Below are 16802 nucleotides of genomic sequence, written 5' to 3' on the forward strand. Positions count from 1 at the left end.
ATCCTTTGGAAATCCTCTCCACCAGCTTCACATAGCAGCCCCTCTATCCACAGTGCCCCAACGCATGTTTGGGACTGGCAATTATGTGTGTGTGTGTGTGTGTGTGTGTGTGCACTTGAATTGCACATGTGACTCCACGCTGTCCTCTGTCCCCTCCTTGCTCCCCACACTACACACTAGGCCGCTCCTTGCTTTTCTTTCCTCACGATGTTAATCAATCCCGGAATATAGACGTTTGCTGGTCTTGGCTCCTCACCCTCCTCCCCGCTCATCAGGCAAATCCAGCCACATATGGATTCGTTTTAAGGATTATCTGGGACCCCCTCCTCCTGACCATCCCCTAGCTACAGACTTAAGAAGACCAGCTCCTCAGTCCAGACATCAGGTGAGCCAGCCTACTGGGGGAGATGGAGGGCGGATTGAGCTTTATCAACAGGTCTGGCATTTCCAGATTTAAGGCCTGGATTTACTATGAAGCTGATGAGGGCTTAGGTTTCAGGACCTCCTTCCCTGATTTGCATGGAAGAGGCCCCAGGGCTCTTATGTCTTTATAAAATTGGCAAAAGTAAGTTATTTTAAGGCAGTCAGTTAAGTGCTGGTTTTTCTGTCCCCGTCTTACCTCCAGTACCTTCCTTCCTGTTAAGTGACATTGGAGTGGCCATGGGCATCCTGGGGGATCCAAATAAAGGGCAATTAGGTTGTTGCCATTTCCATGCATAGTTAGGTTATTGCAAACCCTCCTGATGTAGGAATGGCGGGAATATTCCTATTACCTAAGGGGTAGACTTGTCCCACGTCATGGCACAAAGATGCAGGCCCAGAGTCATCTCTCACTGTGACTGTGTCCTATGGCACCTGGCACTGGCAGTATGAGACAGCAGAGGAGAAGCCAGATATTGATGTGTGGAACCAGAAGCCATGTTGTGGAAAGTTCTTTTCAACATTACATGTCCAAAATTTTAAGTGGAAGATTAGGCATCTCACCAGTGCCTAATGAAAACTATTACTGCAAAATACCATAAAAACCCGAAAAAGCAAATTTTGATCAATCATGCTGGAAGAAAGACTAAATTGCCTTTCCTGCCCACATAAAGAAAATAATACATAATAATCAGCTACAGAAATGATGCCTCAAAAAAAAAATGCAAACAAAAACATAGGAAAAGAAACCCAGTAGTAAGGAGGTGTGTCAGAAAGTTAATTGATAAAGATACTACAGGCATCATCTTGGCTTTTATAATATTTTGGTATTTTACGGCTTTTTAAGATTTTTGTAATATCTTGCATTTTCTTTGCTTCATTGTAAATAAAAATTCACATTTTAAACACATAATTCCAACAGAATTCATTCTTTGTAGCGTACTTCGTATTTTTTTCTTAACTTTAAGTGTAATTAGCTTCAGGCTAGTTCTAATTGTATTAGCCTGAAAGGAATGGTATTGGCTTCAGGCCCACATAATCTGCATCTGTCCTGGACATGGAGTTAGTCTTTGGACCCCTGCCCCCTTCTTGTCTGAACGTCTGCAATGCTGGGGTAAGGTGGGGAGAGACCCCTTTGTCCCTGTCAGTTTCAGTCATGGCAGCCATAAGAAGGTGTCTTTCTAGGTGTCTGGGTGTCTTTGTAGGCTTTTTCTCCTCAGATCTTCTTATTCTCCCCCTGTTTTCTTAGCTATGATGCCTCAGGACTTGCTGCCCAACCCAGCCTCAGTCAAGACTCCAAAACCAGTTTCTTCGTGCCTTCTGCTCTGCAGGCTCCCCTCCTGAGTCCAGCCAGACTTCGGTGGGCCCTGTCTGCAAGGTGATGTTGGCCTTTCCCTTCTTTTGTTCTTTGTTCTCTTCACAGAGAGTCTAAAGACGTGCTCAGGGTAGACAAAGCTCTATTACTAAACAAAAATCCCATGCAACATCCTCATTGCCCGCAGTTCTGGAAAGAGAGGCCCAGAAACATTACCCCTTGCCTGAGTCTCCAAGACCAGGGTTTGTGAGGGGTAAAGGAAAGGTGTCTCTACTACTTTTTGAATTGGTAATATTTGTATTTGAGGTCTCAACCCAAACATAGAGAGGCATGAAGACACCCCCGTGTCCTCCTCCATCAATGTGACAACTTTTCTGGTTATCGGTTAACTTCCACTCCCACTAGGTGGAAAGACCATTTTATTTGTAGGTAGAAGATGTGATAATGACTCTGCTACTAATTCACTGAGTGTCCCAAAACAGTTCATTTCCCTCCTGGCCTTCATTTTCTCATTCACAGGATGAACCGATTAGGTTATATGATTGCCACAGTTCCCCAAGGTAAAAATTATCATGAGTTATGAATCATTATGACTGCAAATTTCTTTTTTTAAGATTTTTTAAAATGTATTTATTCATGAGAGACACACAGAGAGAGGCAGAGACATAGGCAGAGGGAGAAGCAGGCTCCCTGCGAGGAGCCTGATGTGGGAATCGATCCCAGGACCCTGGGATCATGACCTGAGCCAAAGGCAGATGCTCAACCACTGAACCACCCAGGCACCCTGTGCTTGCAAATTTCTAATTGAATGGAGCTTAACTACTAATCTTTGCAGAACTGGAACTTATATTACCTCAGCTCAGCATTGAGAAGAAATCACAAGAAAACAGATCTGCATTAAGGAAAACAGATGGGAAAACAGCAACGAAAACCAAATTTCAGTACAATATTTTATACCAACTACAGCTGTAGTGTTCTATGGTCATCAAAGCCAATAATCTAAAAGGTCAGTGATGTTTATTAGATTTTAGTAACTAAGGTAGGCAACCAGCAGAAGTATTTTAGAAAGATTAGCACCTTCAAGGTGGACTTTTTGCTATTGTTATTTGTGTGGTTGTTATTTGTGTGGTTATTGTTATTTGTGTGGTTGTTATTTGTATTGTTATTTGTGTGGTTGTTTTGCTATTTATTTGTGTGGTTGTTATTTGTGTGGTTGCTATTGGTATTTGTGTGAAAAAAAAAAAAAAGCTTGTTCTCAGGATTCTCTGTCCTCTCAACAGTTATGGTTAGATAACATCTTGTCACCTCTAAGTATGCACAGACCCTCTATCCTCTGTCATTGTTAGCGAAAGCCCTACCTACCCTTCGCTTTCTCAGTTAAGAAAAAAATAAATGGCTGAAGGAAGAGAGGAAATCCAGAATATTGGAAGATAGCAGGGACTTCTCTAACATGACTGAGGACAAAGGCAGTGGAGAGAGACCAACATGGCTTCAAACACTGGTTCCAGGAACTTCCAGAAAGAATAAAAACACAGGGGACAGCTTGGAATGGTAGAAAGACAGAAGGATGCAGGAGTCATCCAGGTCCAATCAGGAAAGAGGGACATTTTGGTGGGGTTGAAAGGTTCTTCAAGGCCATCTTTCTGCATTTGTTGAGTCAATGCTCTGTGACTAGCCTCCTTCAGATTCCCAGGTCTCTGGGGAAGAGCATTCCAGACAGGCATGGGAGGCAAAGGAGCATGCCAGCTTCAGAAGAGGGTCAGCCTCATTGTTACGGAATAGCTTAGCCTCTGGTTTATACATCAGCCCCTTATGTGTTTGGTTGTCAAACACCTGCCTAAAAGAAATTATCTTTCATTTCTGGGTATATATGGGCCAAATCTAACTGCTGGATATGCCAGGCTGAGGATCGGTATGTGGACTGCAGAAACTTCATCAAGCTACTGCTTTCCTGGTTACTGGCCCAGCCCTGATGATACATACTCCCTCTCAACAAACTTCGTAACTGTAACAGAGCTCAAAACACATTTTGCAAATAGATGAGGGCCATCACTGCACTTTGGAATATACTACTTAGCCAATATAAATAGTTTTCTTTCTTTTCTCTCTCTCTTTCTATTTTCTTTCTTTCTCTTTCTTTCTTTCTTTCTTTCTTTCTCTCTCTCTCTCTCTTTTTTTTTTTTTTTTACCAAATTTGGTAGTCTGGTTTATCACTCCCTTTTGCCCTCTGGCAGTTGCAACATATGCCAGTGGTTTGTTGTGAAGCACTGGATCTTTGGGGTTGATGATTTGTCGCTTGGGTCTATGTGGCAAAAGAGGTGGATTCCAAGAAACACATGTTTAAGAAATTCAGGAAGGAGCAAGGAAGTGGATATGATCATTGGCTAATTGGTTTGTTAGGCCAAAAATGCCTTTTGGTGCTCACCACAGCACCGGCGCCAACTCTTAAGCAGCAGTGACCTCCCTTGAGGTCGCTGTGTGAATGACTATGATAAATGGCTGGTTTTGGAAGGTTCGGGATTTTTCTCTCTTTGCTTGTTCTTTTTTTTTTTTTTTTTTTCCTCCTTTGGTTGTTTGGGATCTTATTGAAAATCACAAACCAGAAAGAAAACAGCTGCCAAGATCAGTGGTGAACATTTCAAGAGTCAAGTTACTGTGGCCTGTGGCTCTCAGTTCCACTTGAAGAAAATTCAGATTGCTCTGGTGATCTCCCAGGACATTTTCCCTAAAATACTCACTTACCCTTGGTTTACCAATGAGCAGGAGGTGGAAATGGGCAGAAGGGTCAGTCAAAATAATGTGGCAGGATAAATATATATCCCCTCTCTGCACCATCACCACCCCCTCCTCCCCACCCCACCAGCCCAATAATTGTGTCTATATGGGACTAACACTGAGTCAGAGGCTTTGGAACAAAAGCAAATCCTAGAGGCTAAGGACATGGTTTGGGGGGAAATTGAACAATTTTGTAGGCAGGCTCCCAGTGTACCTTCAACAAGTGATTCTGCGGCTGCTTGAGGTTAAGGCACTAGGTCAGCCTATGAGCGTTTGTGGAAGAGCAGAAGGACCTGTAGGGAGGAGAGCTGCTTTCACAAAGTAAAGACCAGGCTAGTAGAAAAGCCTGAGCCGAGAGTAAAGAGTCATGCTTTCTTTCTAAGTCTTGCTTTCCTTCTTGCTAAACTGAGAGATCTCAGCAAATGAGTTTGCCTGTGTGGATCCTACTTGCCCCACAATCGATGATGCCCTCCATCCTTTGATGACAAGCTTTCCTTCTATGTTTACTCAAACTCACCTCAAATATTCGTGTCCCCCCTAGATGTTTTCACTGTTACCCTGGGGTGAATCACATAAAGCCAATTTCACGCTGTGATCAAACACATCACATCTTCCAGCACAGTATATTCTATAGTAATAATGTTATTAGTTTCTATCAAGTTGTGGCACAAGTATACCCCAAGGGGAAAAAACTGGAATTGTGGAATGTTTTAAAAAATAATTTCTCTTATCAACAGTGCCACAAATAGTGACTAAAAATATATTGTGCAAAGAGAGGCTGTTGGGACAGCTTTGGAGATTAATTTAGGATCATTTATATTTAGCATCTTATTTTCAATGCAAAAATATTTTTAACGCACTTAAAACAATGTCTTCTTAAGAAAGCTAAAATTCCTTAATTGTCATTTACACCACTAAATTGCTTAGATTTGCCTGTGCCCTCAGGGTGCATAGATTCTACATTGGAGAGGTCTGAATTAATAAGATGTTATTATATTTACTTTTGGAATGCGTTGGACCATTTGTTAACTGTTGAATCACCCTAAGCTAGAGAAATGAATCTGATGTGGTCCACAGAATATATGAAGCAGAAATTCCTTTATCTAAAAACTCTAGGATATATAGAGTTAAATTTAATCCAAAATGAGATTTCCTGAGGTCTTGAATGCTAATATGTACCGCATTAGCCTCGAGATGGGTAGGGTCCTTCATAACAAAATAGAAAACTTGCCAAATCTGGTATCTTAAAACAGTAATGTAGACTCCAGCCTTCTGATTACATTCTTTGGATATTAAAATTCAGTTTGACCTAGATTCAAAGTGACTAGATACTTTTCTTTTTCTTTTTTCTTTTTTTTTTCTTTATAAATTTCAGGGAACTTCCATATGAAGGCAGAGGAACTGTATCTAAATCTCTCTTTTAAAGACACTCATAAAAATGCACTCAGCGCTAAAAGTTTCCACCCAAGGAAATGAACAAAACAAGTTGGATTCAAAGGCAACAACAGCAAAAAAGAAGAAAAGAGAATTCCACAATTAGACTTCAACATGGAAATATGTTCTAAATAATTTAAGTAATTGTGGTCAAATAAAGAACAGAACAGGCAAAGAGCTTTCGTTTTTGCAGGAGCAACATTTTGGTTTCTTTCCCTGTGCCCATCAGCATTGTAAAATGTTTGTGCTGGGAGAGATGTCATGAGTCACCCCCTCTTCCAGGCCCCCTTAGCAGAGGAGGAGCCCAGAGAGGCAATAGAGTTGGCCACTGTTGGGGAGCCAAGTAGTGGTAGACTAGATTAACTGGAGACTTGAACTCAGCCCTCTCCCACATCCCACACCACTAGCAGTGCATCCTAATAGGCACATAATAGGCCTTTGTGGGAGTGAATGGATTTTATACTTCAAGTTCTTACCGGGAACCAAGTCAATCAAAAGTCATCCATCCTTTTTTTTTTTTTTTTAAGATTTTATTTATTCATTCATGAGAGACTCAGAGAGAGAGAGAGAGACAGAGACAGAGACATAGGCAGAGGATAAGCAGGGTCCCTGTGGGGAGCCTGATGCCGGACTCAATCCCAGGACCCTGGGATCACGCCCTGGGCCCAAGGTAGACGCTCAACCACCGAGCCACCAAGGCATCTCAAAAGTCATCCATTCTTTCTCAAGGCTGTTTTTTTCTCCAGACATTTCTTCTCAATCTGATTTCCTGGATTCAAGAAAAGATTAGGAAGAAGGCAGTTGAATTGGGCAGAGGTTTTTCTCCACACTGAAGTTTGGGCTGGGTGAAAAGATGCAAGATAAAGAGAAAAGGATTACTCAGAAAGAGTTATTATTATATGTGATATTATTATATCAGATATTATTATATCTGATATTATTATATCAGAATGTGTTCTGAAACTCATTCTTCCATGTTTTAATAGGATTGGTAGCTAAGTCTGTGTTCTCTGTTTCTGAGGGAGTTAAAAGTCGTCCTCTGTAGAACAGAATGGGTGTTTACTCATTGTTGAATGAATAAGCAAATATGGGAGGGAAAGAGTGCTATGTGTTTTCTGTACAGTATCTTGTTGAAGTCCCTCTAGCTCTCTGGAAGCAATCATCATTCCCACTTCCTGAGGCTCAGAGGACATAATGGCCAGCCCATGGTATTAAACAACTTTTTTGTATACTTCATGCTTTCCCCACTTGCTTCCTAATGAAAGAATCCCACTCTTCCCATCAACTCCTTGGTTTCTTTATGAATTTTTTTATTTAGGGAGAAAAAGGAAAAAGATAGGCCTCTAATGCGTGGCTGAAACCACAGATGAATAGCAAAAATCAAAATGGCTTTGGGTTGGCAGCTGCCAAACGCCATTGAACAAAAGAAGTTGCATGCCCATTTGGAAGGGGAGGAGGGTGAAAATGGGTGACAGCCCTAATGCTTTGTGATTTGTAACTGCCTTACTTAATCCTGTTTCCAATTTAACAGTACACTCGAGGTCAACAGAGTCCTACATTCAAAGAGGCTTTGTGGTGTCTATATAATGATACTCATATTGAATTCTTGAGTTCCTCTTTCTGAAGAACCTAGCATAACTTCATTGGCATGGTCTTCCAATGAGAGGAGAATAGCAACTCTGTTTATCCCCGTATGTCTTGTGTCTGCCTCGGGGAATGACATCACCTCTCACTGAGTATATTTCAACTAACGGAGAAGGTCAGGAACAATGACTGGCATTGCCCTTTCCTGGATCCCACTCCATCTCAGAAATGAGCTTTTTATAAGGTCAATGATTCACTTACCAGGTAAAGTAAACAAAGAAACATTTGTCAAGTTAAAAAGGATTGAGTTGAAATTCAGAGTGGTGTTGAGCAAAGAGTCAGGTTGGACCTAGCAGACCCTTGTGGGACACAGGTGTCCTTAGATGAGAATGGTTCCAATGAACTTCAGTGGGGAAGGGCTTGCAGTAGGGCAAGTTGCTCCATGAAGCTGAAACTATTCAGCCCTAGACAGCAGAAAGGCTGACATATGGAGATGGAAAGCTATCTGATTGTAGCACAACTTCACTTTGTAAAACTTTGGAAATCATAGACTCTGATGAAAAGCTGAGCCCCTCCAGGTGAATCCTATCTTTCTAAACACAAGGAAACTGGGACTCAGGGAAGCTTGGAGGCTTGGCCAAGGTCCCAGAATAATTAGCATCTAAGCCAAGTCTTAAGGAAACCCAAGTTTCCTTGATATCATGAGTAAGGGTTAAGGTTTCTACCTCTGTCATTACAAGCAAAAATTATCCATGAGAGTAGGAAACTTGTCTGTCTTATTCACCAAAGTACTGGGCACATAGAAGATGCTCAAGAAATATTTGAAGAATAAAAGAAAGCTATGGAGATATGAATATTGATCAGGTCCAAAGATAAAACCAAACCAAAACTCCAGATTATACCCAGCTTGAACCCTGAGCTGGTTCCCAGGATGCAGGCTGGAAATTCTACCCTGTGCCTGGACTATGCATACACCAAAGACAATCTAGAATCAATATTGTTGTGTTGACCAGGATAAAGGTCAACCACTTTTCTCTAGTTTACAGTATTATAAAGATTAAATAAGTCCGTAGCAAGAACTAGTGAAGAGTTTGAGTTCAATAGTTGTTAGTGGTGGTGATGACAATCATGGTGATGATGACAATGAACTTTGTGCTATATCAGATACAGTTCCTCAGCTTGAAGTTCCTTCTAAGCTTTAAAAGCCTGTCTGACTCAACCTTGGCCATTTTTTTTTCTTTCTTTCATAAGTAGAACTAGCACAGATATATTCTTTAAAAAAAAATACAGCAAGAAGAAAAAAAAAAAAGCATGTTGGGTTGGGCTTCCACTCCGGGCTTCCTTTTAATTTGTGGTGAGGTAGGTGAACAAGAAGTGAGAAGGAAGAGAATATGCAGAAGGATTTCCAAATGTGATGAAGTTAGAGCAAGAGGCATGTAAGATTCTTCCCACATTCTTCCATTTCACATGACAGGACAGATTAACCTTCCTGAAATTGTGTAAACCTTTTGTAGCGGCTCTCACCATAATCTATCCAGAAGAACACAAAACATACAAATGCATTAGCTGGGTGTTCACAGTCTTACTTTGTCAGCTCCCCATGATCTGCATGGAACATGTGCGATAGCCTGGACCCGCTGGCCATTGCCTGAACGCATCTTGCAACTCCCACCTTCACATTTACCTTCACTCCTCAAATCCTTCTAATTCTTTGATTTCCAGCTTGTCTCTAAAGCCAGTGGGAAGATCTTCCCTTCTACTGAACTTGGGGTGGTGTTTTATTTTGTGTTGTTTTGCTTTCCATATGCTTGACAAGACCTTCATGTACCGCTGCCTTGTTTTGCGATCTTTAAGGTTTTTGCTCACACCAAATTATACTCTGAGGTTAGGGACCAGTTCTTATTCACTTTTATTCTCTCTAGTGTTTTCCAGGGTAAGTGTTCATATTTTCCTATGGAAGGAATGATGGAATGAATGGTGGATTGGACAAGAAGCCCCAGCTTCTCACAGATTGAAGAGATTGCCGGCATAGGGTGCTAACATCGAAGGATCCAACTGCAGTCTCCTCCACCCTCCACACTTGATTTTGGCAGAAGAAGATGGCCATTTTGCTAGGGGAGCACTAAAAGTGTGGAAGGATTTGCGTCCCCGGGTGTAGCCCCAGTGAGAGAAGGAAACTATTTGATGTCCAGTGTCTGCTCAGCCTGGTGTTCCTAGAAGGTCTGCCCCAGCACCCGAGGGCTCTCGAAGTTCTTTCCTTGGCTGGAGTCTTGAGCTCACTGGCTTTAAGGATTACAAAGCCCAGGGCTCTCCCAGCAAGGTGCTCTTTCTATTCACTGCCAAATGATCGACCAGCCGTAGCAACAGCTCTGGATGTGCATCTCTATGTGTGTGTGTGAGAGAGAACATATGGGTCTCACATGAGAAGGATTTGCAAAAGCTGTGATATTTTAACCGGAACCTGGCTATGTGATGAGGACTAGGGAATGGCATGCACATGGAGGCAGGATTGTACAGATTTAGGTTCAGGGAGTAGCCTAGTTTGGCTAGAGCTTCACACTGGAGAAGAGAGGAAATTTTAAATGCGAGAGTGTAGTCACATTAGAGATAACTCAGAAGCCAGGTCTGAGGCTCTGAATCCCAAGGAAGAGACGACGGAGCATGATGGCAGGTAGGTCTAGACTAAGGATGGCAAAGAGGTTTCGACTCCTGTCCCAGATCTTTAACCTCCCTATGTGATGGTTTAGTTACCAAGTGGGGTATGGCATTTTCCTTATAAAATCATTGTGAAGGTTAAATTACACAATGTACGTAAAATTACTTTTTGTGAAATGAATGGTAAACAAACCTGGCCAATGATTGGTTCTAGTTTCCCAAAGGGTAAGAGGATAGGTTTTACTAACTGCAGAGCAATCAACACAATGGGGGTCTTGGATGATATTCTAGGTCAAGCTATTAGGAACTTGGTTTATGAGCATAAGATAAAGAATCTCCCTCAGAAGCCAGCAGTGGTTCCCTGGGAACTCTTTCTGGAAGCACAACTTCATTTGCTTTGTTAAGAGGGTTGCCTGAGACACCGGAAAAAGCAACAGAAGCAGCATGTCTGAATTCCAGTGAGACAGGTTGCAAGATTCTTCCTCATAACAGGCTGAGGAACAAGACAGAAGAGTATAAGCAGGACAATGCATTTGGCTGGCTTTAGAACGTGCTTCAAAAGTGGTGGAATCAATCAAAGTGATGTCAATCTGCGGATGGTTTCTAAGTGGCACCATCTAGTTCAACATAAGAAAAGAACTTGGAAGAATAGGTAGAAAGTTTGCTTATTGAATATGCAGCGGTGAAGAGCCTGGAAATGAAATAAATGGTAAGTAATAGGACCAAGGTTTTAAAAACTCTATTATTAGGAATTTCTACAGTATTTAGGTCTTGACAATAAACGCGGTTTATTTCATGATGATTTTTCAGAACACTATTATCCATGCATCCAAATCACTAACACACTCTCCTCTCTCTCTTGGCTTCCTAAATTTCTATGAATATTCTGTTCCCCTGGCACTGAACCAGCACCATAGGAATGGAACAAAGACGGAGCCCTCCTTCTCAAAGACCAAGCTGTAAAATTAGCAAAGGAATAAAAAACAGCTGGCGAAATATGATAGCTGTTATTCCGAGCCCATGAACCTGAAAAGATAGTTTATTTTAGAAGACAAACAAAATCTGCCTTCTGTTTGATCTGGGGCAGCATCCGCCTTCAGAGGCAGTCCGCTCACATTTAGTTATTCGGGGGTTTGGGACAAGCAGTACAGGCGCTGTAAACAAAGAACAGAAAGGATCGGTTTCCGTCTTAATTTGACAGTAAACAGTACTAATTTGACTCTGCAGCTGTTTATCGATACCCAGGGAAAAAAAAAGTTGCAATTCAATAGAGAGAACAGTAGCCAGTGTGTTGAGGCAGAGTTGTTCATAAGATGGCAGGAGCCAGGCGGTCTTGAATGTCCTGATGTTAGAAGAACACAATGTAAATTGCCACACGATGTGGTTTTCATCTGGCAGCACAGCCAGCAATGGGAGCCTATAGTTTTTAGACTTCATAGAGGGCTCTCTGTAGTGGCTTCTTTTTGACTTTCCAATGGATTCTCTGTCAATCATGCAATATTTTACAGAAAAGAGGCCTAGCCCGAGGCAAAATTCTTTATTCGCTCACTTTCTCATTTTATGTTTATTAAGTGCTTACTATGTGCCCATGCCAAGCTGAACACTGGAGATAAAAAGATGTATATCGTTCATGCTTGTGTGACCTTTACGTTCTGGCTATAGAGAAATTTACAAACAAATAATTATGAAACGATAAGTTGGGCAGCCCGGGTGGCTCAGCGGTTTGGCGCTGTCTTCAGCTCAGGGCGTGATCCTGGAGACCTGGGATTGAGCCCCACGTCGGGCTCCCTGCTTTCCCTGCTTCTCTCTCTGCCTCTCTGTGTGTGTCTCTCATTAATAAATAAATAAAATCTTAAAAAAAAAAGAAACGATAAGCTAAGCACAATCATAAAAGCATACCTTGGCTAATCAATGATTCTGATTGGGTGAGTTTCCCTTATGTAACATCCATGAATTGGTCATATAGAACTTGGCTATAGTATTACAGATTGGACTTGAAAGCTATCGCCTACATAGTTGATTCATTCATTCATTCACTCATTCATTATATTTTCGGTGACTCTGACTAGGATTAATATGCCAGACACCTCAGTGAGTACTTTTCATGCATTATCTTAGTCCTCATAGCTACAATGTACTACATTGAATCTCTGGCCTGTGGCTATGCAACCAGGAACAGGATTCCAGTTTGGTGAACTCCAAGTTTCATGCTCTTTATAATAATGCTTCCTTTTAAGGTGCTTAGAGTCTGTGAATCCCAGCGGCTCACCATGGACATTGATGACCATTGCCATATATTTTTGAAAAGGCATAGGTATTTCAATGAATACAACATTTGCTCTAGTAACTTACTACACTTTGTATCTCAAGCCTGTTAATATAATATTAAACTGCCACCTTAAGATGATGCTCAGTGTCTTTGGCTTATAATAAACAGGATATTATGCTTTAGTTCTTCAAAACACATTTGTTGAGCACTTACTATGTTCCAGGAATGAATAAGGGCTTTGTCATTACTGAGAGCTACACGTCCCATCAAGACATCACCTCTGACGTTATCCTGATTCTTCACCAGGAACTGTTGCCCGCCTGCACAGTACAAAATTTAAAACAAACATAACTCCACAGAATTTTAAACAATTTTGAAGACATTTGCCATTTGTCATCAAATGAGAGAGAATAGTAAGAATGAACAGCTATTAAAAGAAAAAAAATCCTGTCACATGTTCAGTTTAGTAAGAATATGCAATTTTACTACTTATATTTTAATTTATCTTCCTTTCAGATGCAATTAAATCTCCATCATTAGGTCATATCTGGCCTGGCCAAATAAAGCATTCTATTTAGAAAATGGAACATTGGTGCAGCCAGCATCTCTCCATTTCACTTAAAATAAAATAGAAGCATGGACTTGTGACTTGCAAATTATTTCCCACAGTTGGTTTGCCTGTATTCTGATGCACAGTGGATGTAGGCTTTGGAAATCTGGATGACAAGGGAAAGTACACATGGATTTGGAGAAGGGGCACGATTTGCTCCTTTATTGTATGCTATTTATTTAGGACACATCATTTGTTGAACAGGAGAATCAGTGGGGAGACACAGCCCTGAACATCATTCAAGGGGAATAAAGTGTGAAGCTGAGGTAGACTCGGTTACACTGAGAGTCTATTCCTTGTCTAGGCCTTGTCATCCAAGGGCTATAGCCCATTGAGGCTTTTCTGGAAATTTTGTTATTATTCTCCCAGTTACACAGAGAATTTGGAGCTTTCGATACAAGTGATGGTTCTGGAGAAACATAAAACTGTACTGTACAGTGCTTTGTCATCTGGGGGATATTAGGTGCCCTCAGTGGCAAGCAGCACAGTACCCTGCTCCTACTGCCTCAAGCAAATAATACGTTTGTTATTTCACATGGCAATGTCAGAGATGGAGCATCTTAGAATTGCTTAATTAAAAGGCTCGGTGAGGTTATCAAATACCCAGGTGTTTCCATCCCACTTCACTGCTATCTTCAGAGAGCTGGCCTTAGACTCAAGTATGGCCCCTTATGGTAGCAAGATGCCTGCAGCAGTAGGACCAGTATCATATCCAGTCGTGGCCACATTGAGGGGGAAAAGATACCATTTCTTCCTTATGGCTCTTTTTAAAATCAAGAATCCTTTCCCCCTTCCAAACTCCAGAGGATCTCGCCTCACTTCTCAATGGTCAAAATCATGTTACATGCCCTTCTATCAGTCACCACCAGGAGAAATGGAGCCCCCTCATGAGCTTCGGCCCATCAGAGCATGTGCCGTAAATGTGTGGCTGGGTGGAAGAGGCAGAAACCTGAACAAAGTTGGGATTTTGTTACCGAGGAGCTGGGTGAGTTGCTGCTTAGGTAGGCAGCCAACAGTGTCTGCTACGAGTGGTCAGGCCTGGCCTGTCTAATCTTCAAACGGCTTTGTGTGGAAAGCAAGTCAGGCATTACAACCTCAACAAGACAGAAGAGAAAACCAAGCATTTTAGTTTTTGCTCAAGGCCACCTGGAATTAAATGTCAGTGTGGAGATGCTGAGCAGTCTTCAGTCCTGAGTCCACCGTGTTTGCCATTCCTTCTGTCCTTGGTCTCGGCATAACCGGAGACTTGCCACCCCTCTACTGCCTCCTATCATCATCTCTCCTGGTGTCTGACTTCAGCCGAGATCTGTCTTCTCACAATGTTGGAAGTATAGCCAATACTCACACAATGCTTAGCATGCCAGGCACTGTGCTACACCATTAGTCCCACAAAACCCCAAATCACTTACGTAGTCTGAGAAGTTGGGGTTCAATCCCAAGCAATTGATTCTAGAATCATGTTCTGAACCATCACACTCCTCCTATCTATTGCCAGGACTACAGTGGGCTGGCATGAAGTTAATTCAACATTACACAAACCAATGAGAGCTTCTGGGTGGAAATTGATTTAGAAGAGCAGATTATATAACTTTGTGGCCTTTTGGCTAAGATCAAGTGTGGAAGAGTAGATTATGTGCTCTTGGAGACCACTCGCATGTGGAATGGCAGGAGAGTCCCAGTATCTAATCCAGATACTCCCATTTATAGGCTATTAGATCACGGAAAAAAAAAAAATCCCTGGCAGCCCAGGTGACTCAGCGGTTTAGCGCTGCCTTCGGCTCAGGGAGTGATCCTGGAGTCCCGGGACTGAGTCCCATGTCAGGCTCCCTGCATGGAGCGAGAGCTTCTCCCTTTGCTTATGTCTCTGCCTCTCTCTCTCTCTCTCTCTCTCTCTGTGTGTGTGTGTGTGTCTCTCATGAATAAATAAATAAAATCTTTTAGAAAAATCCCAACCGAGCCTCAGTTTTCTTACCTATACAACGGAGATTAAAGTAACTCCTACTTCACAGTTTAATTGTTGCCAAGATCAAGGAACAATCTATGCAGAAATGCTCTGTAAGTTACAGAACATCCTAATAGTTATTAGTAATCATTATTGTCATCACTTGTTCTCAGAGATTAGGGTGTCCCATGCACATGACTCACTTTGCCTTCTGAGAATCATCAGAGAGTCAAAAAACAAGAAGCTATGAAGTGATCCTGACCGTCTTGCAGATGGCTGGGGACTCTCATCAGCTTCCTCCTTCCTGGGACCCTGCTATCCCCTGTAGGAGTGTCACTTTGCTCTGCACCCCCTCCCCTCAGGCCCACTTCCTCACCCCTCCTACTGGTCTGCAGACACCTCACCTCTTGCCCTCAAAGCTGTTTAACGCTCTTCCCATCCTATGATTTTTTTCTCTAGGTGGCAGAGAAGGTAAGGTTGTACATGACACAAACAAAATCAGTGAATGCACACAAATCATAATACAGACAAACTTCAGTACAGGGCACAGCTCTGTATAGGCTGAGTATCTGCTCACTGGAACTGATTTTACATGTGCTGCAGGAGACACGGCCCAGAGAGGAGACAGCCAGCCTCCCAGGGACCTGAGGGATGTTACAGTTGGAAGAGACCATGGTGACCACCTAAACCCGTCCCGTTCCAGGTGTGACGAGTGTGACCAAGGAAGAGAATCCATACTCAAACATGTTTCCCAAGCAGAGTTAAACACAGTTAAACAGGTTTCTTTATCCATGGTTGAATTTTTGGTCTTTGATAGGCTAATATACATCATAGTTTATCTAAGAAAGGGTTTCCCAGAATGATCTGCCTATAAGATATCTTCTTACAGAGCATCTAATTAAACCACTTTTCTATTGGACACTGATTGATCCTATATTATTTTATATTTGGGGGAACTGAAGCTCACAGAAGTTAAGCGAGTTGCTCAAAGTCTGAAGCTAGCCAGAGGAAAGGAGGTGTTCCTAGTCCACCATGTTTTATATAAGGTAGTTCTCAATCTTGAGGCACACCAGCATTCCCAGGAGGGCTTGTTGGGTCCCACTCCTTGAGTTTCTGCATCAGTAGGTAGGCCTAGGGAGGTGCCCAAGAATTTGCATTACTCATGTGCTTCCAGGTGATGCTACTGCTGCTGCCCTGGGGCTCACACTTTGAGAACCCCTGCCTTGCATCACTCGACTCACCTATCTGATGCTATGGCAGAAAGCAGAAGTGTCGGGCTTCTAATCCAAAGAGAGAGGTGACTTCCTAGACACGGAAGCAGCTTCAGCCCTAGATAGAGTAAGCAGTTGCCCTCATGACATGACTCGCGGGGCTCTGGGAGACCAGCTCATCCTTTTGTGAAGGCTCCCACCCTCCCTGAAATTCTTTCCTCCCCTTTGCCACCCTACCTGGAACCCTACCAATTAGAGACTCATCACCCTTTTTTGTTTCTTTTTGTCTTGGTTTGCTCTTTTACAATATAAATGCTCCTGAAAGGGTTAAGAAAGATTGTTGGTCACTTATAAATGATCTACTCAGATCAGATCCCACTTCATACTCAGTTGAGGATACGCTTATGATAGAAGGGGATCTTTGACTGGGTTAAAGAAATTGCAGGGGGAGCCCCTATTTTTGGAGGCTGGAGAGGAACTTTAAAATGGGTTGCCTGGTGAGTGTGACATGCCACTTTCGGTTACTGCTCCTTCCTGTTGTGTCGAGTTATCTTAAATCTTACTAGCTATTGAACCAGGGGAGTAGG

The 16802-nt window shown here is 42.3% G+C and overlaps 1 long non-coding RNA gene across 1 annotated transcript; it reads left to right on the forward strand.

The window, feature by feature from the left end:
* The first annotated feature begins 1675 nt into the window (after nt 1-1675).
* Nucleotides 1676-11188, forward strand: LOC129512516 (uncharacterized). The gene is made up of 3 exons (XR_008665045.1): nt 1676-1798; nt 2571-2741; nt 9451-11188. It is a non-coding gene; the product is annotated as an uncharacterized LOC129512516 (long non-coding RNA).
* Nucleotides 11189-16802: the final 5614 nt, after the last annotated feature.

Source organism: Nyctereutes procyonoides, unplaced genomic scaffold (genome assembly GCF_905146905.1).
Source record: "Nyctereutes procyonoides isolate TBG_1078 unplaced genomic scaffold, NYPRO_anot_genome, whole genome shotgun sequence".
Classification (NCBI taxonomy): Eukaryota; Metazoa; Chordata; class Mammalia; order Carnivora; family Canidae; genus Nyctereutes; species Nyctereutes procyonoides.